Source organism: Triticum dicoccoides, chromosome 5A (assembly GCF_002162155.2).
Source record: "Triticum dicoccoides isolate Atlit2015 ecotype Zavitan chromosome 5A, WEW_v2.0, whole genome shotgun sequence".
NCBI classification, from domain to species: Eukaryota; Viridiplantae; Streptophyta; class Magnoliopsida; order Poales; family Poaceae; genus Triticum; species Triticum dicoccoides.
Window position 1 is genome coordinate 575114399 of NC_041388.1, and position 19437 is coordinate 575133835.

The window sequence follows — 19437 nt, forward strand, 5'->3', positions numbered from 1 at the left end:
GCGGATCCGCTCGGGCGCCGAGGCGCGGTAGTGGCGGGCCCCGCCTGTGGGCCTGTCCCGTCGCGCGCGTAGGCTGGCAGGACGGCCTAGCCACGTGCCCTCGCGTGACAGGCCTAGAACGGGCGGCGGCCTGGAGGCTTAGCTAGCACGCCACTTAAATCCCGCCGTGACGTTTGAATACTGAGCGAGTCCGAATTAAGTGAGTCCGAGTTGAACAAGTCCGACTCCTTCTAGTCGGCCCGACAGAAGACAATTAAAGACCATGTGTTGAGCACCCGGAAAGAAAAACTGCTGAGGCTTCTCGGCCGATCGTCCGCGGCGCCTTACCAGCTTCGGGGACTACTGTCGGAGTAATGGGCCACGGGTAGGCCAACCCGAGTCCTAGAACCTTTCAAGACATCGGGGCAGGCTGCGCCCCTCAAGACCCCAGGACAAAGAGCCGCCTCCTGAGGAGTCGACGGCAGGGCGGCCGACTGCCTACTCACGGCCGAGTCCCCGGGACGACTTCCAGAGAAGTCGGCTTTGGGGAGTCGGCCTGCGACTCCAACAAACCCCATGACCTCATCAAAGGGGACGAGGCAGCGGCGTGGCTGCAGCGAAGCCCACCCCCGCCCCTCACCAAGGGCAAGCATGGCCACAGCACGCCGTACCCCGGAAGATCTCCGTGCGGCGTGGCACTGTTGCCATGCCGGCCCTGACATCAGCGCTGCAGGGCCGAATCCTGCACCCACGATGGCTTGTCTATGCGGCCTGGAGGCAGCAGGCCTCACCAGTCAGTGAGACCTCGGGGGATGGCAGGACAACCACCAGTCGGACCCGTCGGGAGTCGGCCCGGGGGAGTCGGCCGAGCCCTCCCCCGGGGCCCACGCGCCACTAATCAAGACGTGATGGGGAGTGGCAACAGTGATCGTCCGCCAGGCGGCGGGGCTGTTGCCACGACCCCATGATCAAGCCCGCGTCATCAGAAGCACGGCTACAATAATCAGCAGCCGGCAAGACCCGCCCGCGGCGGACGCGGCCTGTCGGCTCCGTACCAGGCCAGTCAGCAGGGCCCGCTAGTCGGCGGGCCCCAGCGGTAGGCAGAGAAGACGGAGGCCAGAGGCATTGACGGCTGGGTTCGCGTCCAGCCGGATTACCATTGTACCCCTGGGGGGTAGGCCTATATAAACCCCCCAGGGCACCCATGCAAAGGGTTGGAACCCATTAGCTCTAGACCAGATCATATAGAAGGGAGAGAGCTAGCCTTGCCCTCTCCTACCACCAGAAAACAGCTCAAGGAGCAACCGTGTAAACACTTTGTCATAGTGATCATGCGGAGACCCCACAGAGCAGCAGTAGGGGTATTATCTCCCCGGAGAGCCCCGAAGCTGGGTAAGATTCGCCGGCGTGCATGTCTCCGCCTCATCCCATTTCCAGGCACCGGCGACGTTCTACTCGCCCCCACCATGATAAGCCATCCGTTGGCATATGTCGCACCAAACCCCCGACATCAAGCTACTACAAAGACGTGTTGGCCTAACGACTAAGTCCTGACACTAAGGACATCTGCCGTGACAATTCTACGACAGATTGCCTACCAAAGATGGCAATACTTAGATCTATCCTTGCTTTTATGCCTAGCTAGGGGCGTTAAACGATAGCGCTTGTTGGGAGGCAACCCAATTTTATTTTTATTCCTTGCTTTTTGCTCCTGTTTAGTAATAAATAATTTATCTAGCCTCTGTTTTGGTTGTGTTTTTTTGTGTTTAATTAGTGTTTTTGCCAAGTAGAACCGTTGGGAAGACTTGGGAAAAGTCTTGTTAATCTTGCTGTAAAAAACTGAAAACTTTAGCGCTCACGAGAACTGCTGCCATTTTCATTTGGAAAGTGCTATTTAGTTAATTCTTTTTGCAGATGATTAATAGATAAATTCCTCACGTCCAAAAATTTATTTTAGAATTTTTAGGGTTCCATAACTTGCGTTAGCTATAGATTACTACAGACTGTTCTGTTTTTGACAGATTCTGTTTTTCGTGTGTTGTTTGCTTATCCTGATGAATCGATGGCTACTAAAATAGTTTATAAACCATAGAGAAGTTGGAATACAGTAGGTTTAACACCAATATAAATAAATAATGAGTTCATTACAGTACCTTGAAGTGGTGTTTTGTTTTCTTTCGCTAACGGAGCTCACAAGATTTTCTACTTTAAGTTTTGTGTTGTGAAGTTTTCAAGTTTTGGGTAATAGATTTGATGGATTATGGAAAAAGGAGTGGCAAGAGTCTAAGCTTGGGGGTGCCCATGGCGCGCCAAGATAATCTAAGGACACCTAAATGCCCAAGCTTGGGGATGCCCCGGAAGGCATCCCCTCTTTCGTCTACTTCCATCGGTAACTTTACTTGGAGCTATATTTTTATTTACCACATGATATGTGTTTTCCTTGGAGCGTCTTGTATTATTTGAGTCTTTATTTGTTAGTTTTCCACAATCATACTTGCTGTACACACCTTCTGAGAGAGACACACATGATTCGGAAATTGTTAGAATACTCTATGTGCTTCACTTATATCTTTTGAGTTATATAGTTTTTTGCTAGTGCTTCACTTATATCTTTTAGGGCACGGTGGTGGATTTGTTTTATAGAAACTATTGTTCTCTCATGCTTCACTTATATTATTTTGAGAGTCCTACAAAACAACGTGGTAATTTGCTTTAATTATGTTAGGCATTCAAGATTAATATTTTCTTCTTATGAGTGTGTTGAATACTATGAGAAGTTTGATACTTGATAATTGTTTTGAGATATGGAGATGGTGACATTAGAGTCGTGCTAGTTGAGTAGTTGTGAATTTGAGAAATGCTTATGTTGAAGTTTGTGATTCTCGTAGCATGCACGTATGGTGAACCGTTATGCGAAGAAGTTGGAGCATGAATGATTTATTGATTGTCTTCCTTATGAGTTGCGGTCGGGGACGAGCGATGGTCTTTTCCTACCAATCTATCCCCCTAGGAGCATGCGCGTAGTACTTTGCTTCGATAACTAATAGATTTTTGCAATAAGTATGTGAGTTCTTTATGACTAATGTTGAGTCCATGGATTATACGCACTCTCACCCTTCCATCATTACTAGCCTCTCTAATACCGCGCACCTTTCACCGGTATCATACACCCACCATATACCTTCCTCAAAACAGCCACCATACCTACCTATCATGGCATTTCCTTAGCCATTCCGAGATATATTTCCATGCAACTTTCCACCGTTCCGTTTACTATGACACGCTCCATCATTGTCATATTGCTTTGCATGATCATGTAGTTGACATTTTAGTTGTGGCAAAGCCACCGTTCATAATTCTTTCGTACAAGTCACTCATGCATCATTGCTATCCCGGTATACCGCCGGAGGCATTCATATAGAGTCATACTTTGTTCTACTATCGAGTTGTAATCATTGAGTTGTAAATAAATAGAAGTGTGATGATCATCATTCATAGAGTATTATCCCAAAAAAGGCCAAATAAAAAAAAGAAGGCCCAAAAAATAATAATAAGAAGGGACAATACTACTATCCTTTTTCCACACTTGTGCTTCAAAGTAGCACCATGATCTTCATGATAGAGAGTCTTCTATGTTATCACTTTCATATACTTGTGGAAAATTTTCATTATAGAACTTGGCTTGTATATTCCAATAATGGGCTTCCTCAAAATGCCCTAGGTCTTCGTGAGCAAGCGAGTTGGATGCACACCCACTTAGTTCTTTTTGTTGTGCTTTCATATACTTATAGCTCTAGTGCATCCGTTGCATGGCAATCCCTACTCACTCACATTGATATCTATTAATGGCATCTCCATAGCCCGTTGATACGCCTAGTTGATGTGAGACTATCTTCTCCCTTTTTGTCTTCTCCACAACCACTATTCTATTCCACATATAATGCTATGTCCATGGCTCACTCTCATGTATTGCGTGAAGATTGAAAAAGTTTGAGAACACCAAAAGTATGAAACAATTGCTTGGCTTGTCATCGGGGTTGTGCATGATTTAAATACTTTGTGTGGTAAAGATGGAGCATAGACAGACTATATGATTTTGTAGGGATAAATTTCTTTGGCCATGTTATTTTGAAGAGACATAATTGCTTAGTTAGTATGCTTGAAGTATTATTATTTCTATGTCAATATTGAACTGTTGTCTTGAATCTTTCGGATCTGAATATTCATACCACAATTAAGAGAATTACGTTGAAATTATGCCAACTAGCATTCCACATCAAAAATTCTATTTTTATCATTTACCTACTCGAGGACGAGCAGGAATTAAGCTTGGGGATGCTTGATATGTCTCCAACGTATCTATAATTTTTGATTGTTCCATGCTATATTATATCCTGTTTTGGACATCATTGGGCTTTATTATACACTTTTATATTATTTTTGGGACTAACCTATTAACCGGAGGCCCAGCCCGGAATTGTTGTTTTTTTGCCTATTTCAGAGTTTCGCAGAAAAAGAATATCAAGCGGAGTCCAAACGGAGTGAAACCTTCGAGAACATGATTTTCGGAACGAACATGATCCAGAGGACTTGGACCCTACGTCAAGAAAGCAACCAGGAGGGCACAAGGTAGGGGGCGCGCCTACCCCCCAGGCGTGCCCTCCACCCTCGTGGGGCCCATGTTGCTCCACCGACGTACTTCTTCCTCCTATATATACCTACGTACCCCCAAACTACCAGATACGGAGCCAAAACCCTAATTCCACCGCCGTAACTTTCTGTATCCGTGAGATCCCATCTTGGGGCCTTTTCCGGAGCTCCGCCGGAGGGGGCATCGATCACGGAGGGCTTCTACATCAACACCATAGCCTCTCCGATGATGTGTGAGTAGTTTACTTCAGACCTTCGGGTCCATAGTTATTAGCTAGATGGCTTCTTCTCTGTTTTTGGATCTCAATACAAAGTTCTCCCCCTCTCTTGTGGAGATCTATTTGATGTAATCTTCTTTTGCAGTGTGTTTGTTGAGACCGATGAATTGTGGGTTTATGATCAAGTTTATCTATGAACAATATTTGAATCTTCTCTGAATTCTTTTATGTATGATTGATTATCTTTGCAAGTCTCTTCGAATTATCAGTTTGGTTTGGCCTACTAGATTGATCTTTCTTGCAATGGGAGAAGTGCTAAGCTTTGGGTTCAATCTTGCGGTGTCCTTTCCCAGTGATAGTAGGGGCAGCAAGGCACGTATTGTATTGTTGCCATCGAGGATAAGAAGATGGGGTTTATATCATATTGCATGAGTTTATCCCTCTACACCATGTCATCTTGATTAAAGCGTTACTCTGTTCTTTTGAACTTAATACTCTAGATGCATGCTGGATAGCGGTCGATGTGTGGAGTAATAGTAGTAGATGCAGGCAGGAGTCGGTCTACTTGTCTCGGACATGATGCCTATATACATGATCATACCTAGATATTCTCATAATTGTGCTCAATTCTGTCAATTGCTCAACAGTAATTTGTTCACCCACCGTAATACTTGTGCTCTCGAGAGAAGCCACTAGTGAAACCTATGGCCCCCTAGTCTATTTTCCATCATATTAATCATCCGTCAACAAGCTATTTCCTTTTATGTTTATTTTGCTTCCTTTACTTTGCATCTTTATCATAAAAATACCAAAAATATTATCTTATCATATCTATCAGATCTCACTTTCGTAAGTGACCGTGAAGGGATTGACAACCCCTTTATTGCATTGGTTGCGAGGATTTTATTTGTTTGTGTAGGTGCGAGGGACTCGTGCCTGGACTCCTACTGGATTGATACCTTGGTTCTCAAAAATTGAGGGAAATACTTATGCTACTTTGCTGCATCGCCCTTTCCTCTTCAAGGGAAAACCAACGCAGTGCGCAAGAGGTAGCAGTCATATCTGTAGGAGTGGGCCAAGCTGCATAGCTGAAATCTTGCTAGGATCTGTAGATACGCCTTGTGCAGAAACTACATGACCTAGGTATTGCACCTGAGGAACAGCAAAAGAGCACTTAGAGAGTTTGGCATACATCTGATTTTCTCTTAGAGTTTGCAAAACTAGTTTGAGATGTTCTATATGTTCCTCCAAACTTTTGCTAAATATTAGAATATCATCAAAGAATACTAAGACATACTTTTTGTTTTACTTTGCAAAGATGAAATTCATGAGATAATCTTAACTTGGGCTTGAAAAGTTCCAGGGGCATTAGATAATCCAAATGGCATCACCAAATATTCAAAGTGACCCAAAAATGTCCTGAAAGCTGTTTTATGAATGTCCCAGGGTCCATTCTGATTTGGTGGTATCCAGACCTTAAATCCAGTTTTGAGAACACTTTAGCACCATGTAACTCATCCAACCGATCTTCTATTACTGGTATTGGAAACTTAGTTCTGATAGTGACAGTATTGAGATTTCTGAAATCAGTACAAAGCCTCATGGTTGTGTCCTTCTTTTTCACCAATAGTACGGGGGCTGCATACGGACTCTGACTATGTCTGATGAGATTGTTTTCTAGTAAATGAGTTATCTGTTTTTCCATCTTAACTTCCTGCTGACGAGGAATTCTGTAAGCTCTAGAGTGAGGTGGTGTGACCCCTGGCATCAGCTCTATCTTGTGATCCAATGCCCTTTTTTGAGGTAACTTGGTGGGCTCTTCAAACACATCCTTGTATTCTTCCAAGAGCTTCTTTACTGCTGCAGGTATACAGTGCTTCTCAGGTGTTTCTGCCACAATATTGTGAAGTTGTATTAAGAATGCTTGCGCTCCTTTGTCTAACATCTTAGCTGCCTGCTCAGCTGATATCTCTACAATTTCCTCAGTTTTGTTGTACATGGCAGCAGTTACTGTTGTTTTTCCTTGCACTGTGAAGTTGAACTGATTTTGTGGCACATCAAACGAAACTGGGCTTACTAGAGTAAACCAATTGTACCCTAATATCACATCATGACTTGGGAGATTTAAAACTCTAAAAGATTGTTCAAGAGGAAGTTTGGCCATTTGAAAAGGACAATAGGGAACCACTGCTGCAGATATTAATGTGCCTCCCCCAGCCACAACAATTCTTCTGGGTTTAACTGGTACTAAATGGCAATTTGCTTTGAGGGCAAATTGTTCATTTATAAAGGAGGAGGAACTACCAGAATCCAGTAGGGCTACTGCTCTTTTTCCATTAAGAGATAAAATCATTATAGGGCATTGTGTAGTTAAGTGTTGGCCCATTACATGAGAGGAAATGAACATTGCTTGTTCAGATTGCTCTGCCATTTCTTCTTGATTTTCTTGTTCAGTTTCAACATCAGTTGGACCATTCTCCTCCACCTCCTGTTGCAACATGTGAACATTAGGAACTAAAGTGCATTTGTGGCCATGAACCCACTTATCTCCACATCTCCAACATTCTCCCACTTTCCTTATCATCTGAATGTTGGTGTTGGTGTTTTTAGTATGCTTGTTACTGTTAGTGTTCTGCACCACTGTAGAAGTGTTGGAAGTTTTTGCTACTGAAGGTGTATATTGCTTTTGATAGTAATTATTGTATGACACACTGGACTTCTTCTGATGAACCACTGGAGGGTGACAAGGTTCTACATCTCTAGCTAAACAAAAAGCATCAGTCAGAGTTGCAGGACTTAATGGCCTCATTTGGTACTTAATACCCTCTCTCAATCCGTTAATATAGCACATGATGAACCAATCTTCAGATAAAGCAGGATTCTCTTCTTGTATTTCAGACATTAAATCCTCAAAAAGCTTTGTATACTCTGTTATCGTGCTATTGCCCTATTTCAGTGTATTAAACTTTTCAGTCAAGTCATATGAATTTTGCTGTGAAAACCTTTTTACAACTTCTTTTCCAAATTCTAGCCATGACAATTGTTTCTTCAACAGACCAGATCTTCTCAACCATACATCTGCTTCACCTGCCATGTACATTTGAGATAAAGAGACCTTATATTCTTCAGGAGCACCAGCCACTTGGAAATACTTGTTGCATTGTCTGATCCACCCCACAGGATCTTCACCAAAAAAATTTGGAAAGTCCATTTTCGGTCCCTTGGTCATTGACTTCATAAATTGTATCTGCATATCTTGCTCATAAGTTCTGAAGTAACCTTGCCAAAGTTGTCTGTCTCTTGCTGGTTGCTGGAATTAAGGTGTTGCACCCCCCCTTCCATGTGCTACAGGAGTACCCAACATACTTGCAGTATCTTGATGCACCTGATTATTAAAACTAGGTGGAACAACAGTTCTGCTAGTTTTGATGGGTGCTAAATTCTACATCTGTAACTCTTCCAGCTGTCTAATTCTCTCTTTTTCTGCTTCTAGTTGCTGTCTGAGCTGATCTGTTCTGATATGCTGCCTAGGTACTTCATCTTGTTGAAGTGTTGGAGATTTCAGCAATGTCTCAGGTTCAGACTGCCTTGTTCCTTGATTTGCAGAACTTGATGGTGCGACAATTGATTTTAACGCCATGTTCATAGCAGACAGTTGCTTGCCCAATTCTAGAACTGCTTTCTCCACACTGCCCACTTGCAAGGAGATTTCCCCTTGCTTGGAGCTGATTGAATGAACGTCCTCGTGCAGCCCTGAACACATCTGTTCGAAGCCCAATACTATCTCTATGTAACACTCCAAAATATCACACAGAGACAAGACCTCCTATAATTCTGCCTCGTCAATCGCCTTCATGCGCCCCATCGCCTTGATCTCAGGGAGAGAGAAGGAATTTTACTGCCGGAATTCCGGTAACCCGGCTTTCTGCTCAGATCCTGCCGCCTACTCGATCCTCGCCTCCGAAGCTACATGAACCAGCGATGGACAAGGAATTTTACCACCGGAGAAGTGTTCTTCCGCAACCCTTCCGCGCTACTGGTTTGCAGCCGAACAAATCACCGCCACCTGCACCGCCCTGGTATAGATCGCCGCCACCAGCGCCGCCCCGGCTCAGATCGATCCAGATCGACTCATAGGGAGGGAATTGGGTGGGATTACTCTCTCTCTCTCTCTCTCTCTCTCTCTCTCTGGGCGAACAATTTTGTAGCCGAGGAACAACCTTGCTCTGATTACCAATTTGTCAGGACCTAGCTATGATTTAAGGTGTAGGAGAAGAAATCAGAGAGAATTCGCAAGGGAAGATACCCCGATCTGGGTGCTGTATTGATCTATAGGTGTTGCCGTGTATATTTAAGTTTCTGCCATCAGGCGAATTGGGGAAAATCATATCCGCTAAGCCACAACTCGGCCGCTTTATAGGTGAACAAGTTACTTCTCTTGACGGTAACTTGTCGGAACAGTAACAATATCTTTACAGTAGATTGTATCTAACGGCTAGCGATGAAAGTAACTTGAAGAGCTACCAGAACCATCCGATAACTGAACCGGTATTTGCTAGATGAGATACAGTTAACTGAAGATGTATCTTCAGTATACAGCAGGCCTGATAGGAACGGGCTCCATTACCCCAGAGATTCGGTCGTTGATAATTAATCGAGCTAGAGGCGAGCAAATCTATCTAGCTCAGCTAATCGTCGCAGTGAACCCTAATGGGTCCCTCCCGGTCAAGTGGGGCGTCTAGTTGAAAAGAGACAGCCGGATTGTCTTGGGTACCACGTTTCTGGCCAGCCTCCCATGGACCCTTGTGGTGCATCACCTCTGCAATCATGGGGTACAGGTTAACGTGTTTAGTGTAGACGTGAACACAATCAGACACAAAATTCAATACCCAAGTCGAGGTGAAGTATATATATGATGCACTCCTCTTTCCTGCCTTAATTACCTTACTCAGAACACTAATATTTGAAAATAAAAGGATTCCTTGAAAATAATTTAAAATCACCGGGTGGATAGAATGTGTTCAGAAATAAATAAAAGCATAAAGTGTGTCATAAGTTTGGTTAAATGGAGTAAAGTGGATGAAACTTTCTTAAATGTGGTAATCTCCATAAAAATGACAAAAAGAAGGGGTAAAAAAATGGAATTCACTGTAAATTTTATGAACGCTACTACTAAAAAAGAGCAATTCATGCAATGAAAATGAGAGTGCAATTCATTTTTACTAGAAGCCATGGTTTTTTTTCTAACTTAAAAGATCGAAAGAAATAATTGTGCATCCATTGCGTATATGTGCATCTGTTACGTATCTGTGCATTCATTACATACCATCTTGCTACAATATATGTCATATTAACACTATAAATAAGGTGGTTGATGCTACAATGCTGAACTGTGGCTATTTGCAACTACACTCCAACCTATACAACCACATAGGGCCTTCATAGACGATCAACATCAAAAGTTGTAGTTTGAGTTAAATTATAGCTTGTCTATCTCTCGTGTGGGTGCAACGTTTTGGGAAAAATGCAAAGACGATGTTAACTTGGTTGGGTTGAGAGTGGGATGCATTAGGAATGGGAGTTTGGCTTGATCAGCAGTTCGAGCTGCAATCGAGATGAAACATGGATGGTTCACTTATTGCATTGTTGGATCAAGGTGAGGCAACTTAGCTTGCAACTATCTCCCGATAACAGCTTCGTCGAGGTTGTTGTGTCTATCAAGACTCCCTTGCATTTATAATACTGGATGACCTGTTATGGCAATTGGCGCAGAGGCAACCACCAACCCAGAAGCTAAGCGAAGCATTTGAATATGTGAACTGTTTCGAGGATGTTTCCTAAAAATGGTCTGCAAGGGATTATGTTCATAATGGATTTGTATATGCCATCTATATTTACCAACGCCAGATAACGGTGATCGTTTTTCATGTCCTTTTTTGGCCGGCTAGGAGAACCAAACAGTCATTTCGCCCGGCTGTCTACCAAATACCCAGCCTTTCTGTTCAGACTAAGACCTAAACATCCTTTCTACCCAGCCACGTCTTGCTCGACCGTCCCGTTTTAGCACTATGTATTGTTGTTTATTCGGCAAACAAAGCATGGCAATGTTCCTGGATGGAAACAAAGAACCACCCGCATGGCCGGCTCGCACGCGTGCGGGGCCTAGGAGGGCCAAGCGCGCGCATGCCGGACTCTTGCCATTTCGGTCTCTGGCCGGATGCAACACCCACATATGTAATTGCCTCATATATTTACCAATGACAGACAAAGACAACAAGTGTTACAGTAATTCTTAGCGAGCATGCGAGAGTAGGACTCAGGCCCGTCTGTTGGTGTCCTATATATGTTTTTATTCGTGCTAATGCCCTTTGGAGATTATCTATGAAAATTATTTTTTAGATGTGTTGTCCATATATAGCATTGTGTCACTTTGTGGTTGTTCGATCCGTCGGGCACCACCTGGTGCCTGTTATTATCCTGCAACAGTCAAATGAAATCAGAAGACATCCACAAGTAATATCCCTTCTGCATACAAGGCAACCGAAGCTTTCATAGCTCAGTTGGTTAGAGCACCCGTTTAGTAAGCGGGAGGTCTTGAGTTCAACTCTCAATGAAAGCATTTTATTTTTATTATTTATCCTTGGCAAAAATAAATGAAAGAACCGTTTTTCGTTTGATTACCTAAATTATGTGTTTGCAATCTCTCCAAAAATGTACTACAGTGTATAGTTTTTTCATCGCAATTGTATGTATCTGTTAATATTTTATTATTTATCCTTGGCAAAAACAAATAAAGAACCGTTTTTTGTTTGATTACCTAAATTATGTGTTTGCAATCTCTCCAAAAATGTACTACAGTGTATAGTGTTTTCATCGCAATTGTATGTATCTGTTAATATTGGTATTGAAGACCGGCAAATGCTGAGTGGCCGCGTCAACATTCAAGAATATACAACAATGAAAAATAAAAGACTACTTGCGTAACACAGTTTTTCAATAAATAATAGACCCACCATTCCTTGGTTAGGTTAACATCTTGGCAGTCTAGAGATGTGAATGGGCTCTTCTTGAATAAGATTTGATTGAACAAGTCTGTGATTAATATTCAGGAACAATCTCAAAGTTGTGTTCATGAGAAATGTGCAAAACAGAGGCATATCTTCGTTTTATTTGGGATGAGCTGCAAAATGATGGCTATTGGAATGCGACGATCACCATCATGACCATATCGGTCATGCAAGTGAATAGAAAAGACAAAGATGACTAAACTTAGTAAAAATGTTACGGATAATACAGGACAATATTTCCCCCAACAAAAGATAAAAGGATATGTTTAATGAATGCTTGTAAACTAAGGCATAGGCCATTGTACTGATTTATCAGGGTGTGTAAACTGGCCAATGTACGTACCCAGACGTTTCTGTTGAAGTCGAACTCGCCTCAGACGTTATCTCTCGCTGTGCAGTAGTAGCAACAGCTTTCACTATCACTTGCCGCACCATATTACCTTTCTCTTTGATTTCTTCTAAAAAGTTGTCCCCTCTAAATTCGCTACAGTACATTGGCATATGTGCATCCTTGAATGTACTGCTCTCTAAGACCAAATGAATGGATTTTTCATCCCGTTCAAGGAGTGTCAAACTAAGAGTGTGAGTTGACCTCAGCGACACGACCCCGTACAGTGGCAATTTGGCAAAGCGTCGCTCAGTTTCTTCTGCATATGATTCCACAAGCTTAAATGCAAAATGTTCATCTGTGAAGTTTCTAAGGTTCAGTGAACTAGGGGTCAGCTTCTTCGGTACACAGGGAAAGCAGAGGAGATGCGGATGGACAAACAGCTTGGTGGGTACAACGCTGGATAAGACACTGGATACCTGCAAGGGAAGAGCTTGTGATGTTAATGTCATGGTGAATTTCCAACTAAAGTCATTTTTGATTGAATTAATTGCAAGCTATCTTTTTTTTTGCGTGTAAATTGCAAGCTATCTAACATACGTGATTAATTAGTTTTAAATATAAATACAGTTCAATGAGTTTCCTAGAACAATGATACTGCACTTGACATAATATATATTATTTTCAATATGGTCGTTCAGAACAACATAGGTGATATTTAATTTGATCTAGAGCTCTAAGCTATTCTTACCCTAGCTATTGTGCTAAGGCGCATCATATTAGCATATTTACAAGAATATAATTGCTGAACTAGCCCATCAAGGAAATCAATAATTTAATATACCATCACTAAAAAAATTCCACTACACATTTGTGTTAGATGTTGAAACATGCAACAAGATTAGCAAAGAATTGAACTGAAAATTTATATCATGAGAATTGTTGCTGAATTTCAATGGAAATTCTTTTTGGCTCAAAATAGAACAAAAGGGGAACTGAAACTACGATGAAACAAAAAGTCAGTAATGTTTTATTGTACTCGATGTGAACAATATCTACACTGACAAACTATATTATAATTAGTAACTCCATAAACTAATCAAAATACATTTCCACCTTTCCCTTTAGTCTTAAGAATTTAATTTCAGATTTTGTGGTAAGATGCATGGATGCATCTCTTGTCAATGTTATGAATAGATCCTAAACTGTCATTGTGTTTAAATGTTGCATTGTATCATAGCTCCACCAAGATTTGGACGCATAATAACATGTACCAACAACCATGTCCAGTTCACCTCACACACCATATTCGGGCAGCCGATTCTATTTTAAAATACCTTACCTCATCTGTAGTTTCTATTTCCTTGAGCCTTCCGATTATATTACGTGTTCTAACATGCCTCTTCGATGGATTGAAGTCGCTGCACTCTATCCCTATTTCAGTGCAAACTCGTACTTGTTCCACCTGTGTGTCTTCTAGTGGTTTTCCCAACCTTCCACACTATCTCTCAAGTACCTATTATATTAAACCATCAACTTATGACAAAAGTCCTTCAAAAAGTGAAGTGTGCACCAATGGTTTCTAGTCAGATCTATCAGCATTTCAATTACACTTTCATGGTCAATAACAAAAAATTAAAATATCAAGTGAAGTATTTCATGTAAGTAATAACAAATATGCATATGTACTTCTCTGCCTTTATTTTAGTTTCAATTTTTCCATATAGTTCTTTAAGTAAAAGGTTTCATATAGTACATGTGAGGGGCAACACTTCAGTGGTTAAGGTTGACTTGTTGGGACAAAAAAAATCTCAGTTAAAATATATTCACCCGAGACAAAAAAAATGAGATTAGAAGAGACTTAGCCAAGTTACAGTGTAGCAGAAATTTTTGAAGTAATAGATTGGCTAGTTTTCCTTTCCTCAAAATACCTTGAGAGGCCAAAGTCAGTAATCTTTGGTACCATATTGTCATCTAGCAGTACATTTTCTGGTTTCAGATCTAAGTGAACAAATACAATTCTCATGGAGATAATTTAAACCTTGGCAAATTCCGTTGATAATTTGGTGGCACTTTCTTCATTTAAGTCGGCAAAAGATTCATCTATACTAGAAGGGTTGGGCGTGCTTTGCTGCGCCGTTGATGTTGTTGGGTATCTTTAAAAAAATCCAGTCTATTTCAAAATACAGGGTGTATTACTTTTTTGAAAAGTCAAACCTTTTTAAGTTTGATCAAATTTGTAGATAAATATATCAAAATCCATAACATCTAATCTATATAATCAGATTCATCATGACAATGAATTTTCATATTTTTTTAATATTGTGTATGCCGATATTTTTAGCTCTAAATTTGGTCAAAGTTAAAGGAATTTAACTTTCCAAAAAACTAATACCCCTTATATTTTTGAATTGATGGAATATTTAGTTCGGCGAGGCAGGGAGATGATGGAGTGTGTTTTTTATAACATGGTGATTTGGTTTGCCTTTTGTGGTGTGATTCTATGTCATTCGTTAATAAACCCATATTTATGTGAGGAAATTTCTGTGTCGGTAGCTGCATGTACTGTATTGGTGCTACAGTACCAGATGGTGGTGTTTCTTTTTTCTATGTGGTGGGAGGTTGCGCGAGATTGATATGTTTCTATAGACCAGTTGCCGCTGATTGATTTGAAAAATCATTGGCCCGATCAAAATAGTAAACCAAATCTAAAATTGAATACCTCAATCGAATGAAAAAGCTTCAAAATTAGGAAGCATAGTGAATTAAAATACTTGAATGCAAGAGCTCCTGGAGAAATTGTTGACTCGATCAAAATCGAGTGACCCAAATCTAAATTGAGGACATCAATTAATTGTGATGCCTTAAAAATTAGGAAGCATAGTGTATAATATAAAAAAGAAATGAATGAGAGAGCTTTGAGAAATTGTTGACCCGGTTAAAATCAGGTGAACAAATTCCAATTTGAGACCTTAATTGATTGTGAGGTCTTCAAAATTAGGGAGCTTAGTATGTTGACCCGGTCAAAATCGAGTTGAACCAATTCTAGATTGAAGACATCAATTAATTGTGAGGCATTAAAAATTAAGGAGCATAGTATATAGTATAAAAGAATTGAATGTGTAAACTTTGAGAAATTATTGACCTGGTCAAAATCGGATGGCCCAATCTCCATTAGAGACCTCAATTGAATGTAGGCTCCTTAAAACTAGGGAGCTTAGTGTTATAGAGAATGGGGTCATGAGAAAGTGGGTTTAAAATTCAAGACACACTTGGGTTTTTTTAATATTTCAATGGTAGGCCGTATATGGCATGGTACATGATTTATAACATATGTTGGGGATGCTTGACCAAAAATAATATTAGGGTTCATATCCGTACCACTGATATAATCACGTAGACTCCCTTTGGACATGTATTCGAAGCAAAGCAATCTTTGTTGTACATCTGCCATGACTAATTTTCCGTTGTAGCTCAACATATTCTCTTGTGTGTCGCCACAATATCCTAAAAACCGTACTATGTTTTGTTCCTTTCCTTCATCAAACATTGAACCTCTCTATGGAATTTCTTCTCATCCATACACATATCGCTCAACCTCTTCACAGCGACTGTACCACTCCCAAGTACTCCCTGCGACAGAAACATGCCTTTTCAGCACCGTATGGAGTTCACAAATGAACTAGGCATTTCAAAGTTGTATTACCTTGGTACACGAAACAATAGACTTTTGGCCAAGTCTAGCGAGCGGCCGACTGCTCGCTTAGCTTACGCGAGCGGCCGGCCTAAACTGGAAATTTTGTGTCCTTTTTTATTTAACCATCATAATTAAGAAAGCTTTTCACCTGATCCTTAAATATCTGCACATCTATCCCTTCAGTGCATGCGTTTTATTTTTTGATGTATTTAATTCGTGGTTTCAAAAACTAAAAAAAACATAACTTTTAATCCGCGTGCCAGAATTAAGATCCGTTTTCATCGCTGGAATCCTCGCGACGTGTTCTTCGAAACCAGATCCCGCATGGGAATGTTTCGACGAACTAATCTTCCTGCCAACTAAACATCAATGTGTGTGCAACTAGACTAGATTGCCGCGCCAACTGAGCATATGTGTGTGTGTCAAAAAAAGTCCTGCCAACTAAACATCAATGTGTGTGCAACTAGATTAGATTGCCGCACCAACTGAGCATATGTGTGTGCAACTAGTGTCCTGCTAACTAAACATGAATGTGTTGCAATTAGACTAAATTACAAGCCAACTGAGCATATGTATGTGCAACTAGTCTTCCTGCCAACTAAACATCAATGTGTGTGCAACTAGACTACATTACAAGCCAACTAATCATCAATGTGTGTGCAACTAGACTACATTACAAGAGGAGGTTGCACATCGACTTTCGTCAAGGCAATAGACTAGTTACACATCAAAGTTGTCGTGGTTGCTAGGTTGCACCCTCATACGAAGGTGCAGCTCCAAACATTAGTTTGGAAAAAAAGTTGCACAATGTAATAATAAAGTTGCACAATACAGTAATAGAGTTGCACAATATAGCATCAAAGTTGGCATAAAAAAATTCGTCAAAACATATCCATGCGGGATCTAGTTTCAAAGATCTCGTCGCGAGGATTCCAATAGTGAAAAAGGATCTAAATGTTGAGTTTCGTAGTAATTTCAAAATTTTCCTACGCACACGCAAGATCATGGTGATGCATAGCAATGAGAGGGGAGAGTGTTATCTACGTACCCACGCAGACCGACTGCGGAAGCGTTGACGCAACGTAGAGGAAGTAGTCGTACGTCTTCTCGATCCGACCGATCCAAGCACCGTTACTCCGGCACCTCCGAGTTCTTAGCACACGTACAGCTCGATGACGATCCCCGGGCTCCGATCCAGCAAAGCGTCGGGGAGGAGTTTCGTCAGCACGACGGCGTGGTGACGATCTTGATGTTCTACCATCGCAGGGCTTCGCCTAAGCACCGCTACAATATGATCGAGGTGGAATATGGTGGTAGGGGGCACCGCACACGGCTAAGGAACGATCTCAAGGATCAACTTGTGTGTCTCTGGGGTGCCCTTGCCTCCGTATATAAAGGACTAAGGGGGGAGGCTGGCCGGCCAAGGAGGGTGCGCCAGGAGAGTCCTACTCCCTCTGGGAGTAGGATCCCCCCCCCCCCAATCCTAGTTGGAATAGGATTCGCGGAGGGGGAAAAGAGAGAGGGGGGCCGGCCACCTCTCCTTGTCCTAATAGGACTAGGGGAGGGGGGAGGCGCGCGGCCCATCTTGGGCTGCCCCTTCTCTTTTCCACTAAAGCCCACTAAGGCCCATATAGCTCCCGGGGGGTTCCGGTAACCTCCCGGTACTCCGGTAAAATCCCGATTTCACCCGGAACACTTCCGATATCCAAACATAGGCTTCCAATATATCAATCTTTATGTCTCGACCATTTCGAGACTCCTCGTCATGTCCGTGATCACATCCGGGACTCCGAACAACCTTCGGTACATCAAAATGTATAAACTCATAATATAACTGTCATCGTAACCTTAAGCGTGCGGACCCTACGGGTTCGAGAACAATGTAGACATGACCGAGACACGTCTCCGGTCAATAACCAATAGCGGGACCTGGATGCCCATATTGGCTCCTACATATTCTACGAAGATCTTTATCGGTCAGACCGCATAACAACATACGTCGTTCCCTTTGTCATCGGTATGTTACTTGCCCGAGATTCGATCGTCGGTATTCCAAATACCTAGTTCAATCTCGTTACCGGCAAGTCTCTTTACTCGTTATGTAATACATCATCCTGCAACTAACTTATTAGTTGCAATGCTTGCAAGGCTTAAGTGATGTGCATTACCGAGAGGGCCCAGAGATACCTCTCCGACAATCGGAGTGACAAATCCTAATCTCGAAATACGCCAACCCAACATGTACCTTTGGAGACACCTGTAATGCTCCTTTATAATCACCCAGTTACGTTGTGACGTTTGGTAGCACCCAAAGCGTTCCTCCGGCAAACGGGAGTTGCATAATCTCATAGTCATAGGAACATGTATAAGTCATGAAGAAAGCAATAGCAATATACTAAACGATCGGGTGCTAAGCTAATTGAATGGGTCATGTCAATCAGATCATTCAACTAATGATGTGACCTCGTTAATCAAATAACAACACTTTGTTCATGGTTAGGAAACATAACCATCTTTGATTAACGAGCTAGTCAAGTAGAGGCATACTAGTGACACTCTGTTTGTCTATGTATTCACACATGTATTATGTTTCCGGTTAATACAATTCTAGCATGAATAATAAACTTTTATCATGATATAAGGAAATAATTAATAACTTTATTATTGCCTCTAGGGCATATTTCCTTCAGTCTCCCACTTGCACTAGAGTCAATAATCTAGATTACACAGTAATGATTCTAACACCCATGGAGCCTTGGTGCTGATCATGTTTTGCTCGTGGAAGAGGCTTAGTCAACGGATCTGCAACATTCAGATCCGTATGTATCTTGCAAATCTCTATGTCTCCCACCTGGACTAGATCCCGGATGGAATTGAAGCGTCTCTTGATGTGCTTGGTTCTCTTGTGAAATCTGGATTCCTTTGCCAAGGCAATTGCACCAGTATTGTCACAAAAGATTTTCATTGGACCCGATGCACTAGGTATGACACCTAGATCGGATATGAACTCCTTCATCCAGACTCCTTCGTTCGCTGCTTCCGAAGTAGCTATGTACTCCGCTTCACATGTAGATCCCGCTACGACGCTTTGTTTAGAACTGCACCAACTGACAGCTCCACCGTTTAATGTAAACACGTATCCGGTTTGCGATTTAGAATCGTCCGGGTCAGTGTCAAAGCTCGCATCAACGTAACCTTTTATGATGAGCTCTTTGTCACCTCCATATACGAGAAACATATCCTTAGTCCTTTTCAGGTATTTCAGGATGTTCTTGACCGCTGTCCAGTGATCCACTCCTGGATTACTTTGGTACCTCCCTGCTAAACTTATAGCAAGGCACACATCAGGTCTAGTACACAGCATTGCATACATGATAGAGCCTATGGCTGAAGCATAGGGAACATCTTTCATTTTCTCTCTATCTTCTGCAGTGGTCGGGCATTGAGTCTGACTCAACTTCACACCTTGTAACACAGGCAAGAACCCTTTCTTTGCTT

The 19437-nt window shown here is 42.0% G+C and overlaps 1 non-coding gene across 1 annotated transcript; it reads left to right on the forward strand.

Moving 5' to 3' along the window:
- The first annotated feature begins 11392 nt into the window (after nucleotides 1-11392).
- On the forward strand, nucleotides 11393-11466 carry TRNAT-AGU. The gene has a single exon. It is a non-coding gene; the product is annotated as a tRNA-Thr (tRNA).
- The last annotated feature ends 7971 nt before the right edge of the window (nucleotides 11467-19437 follow it).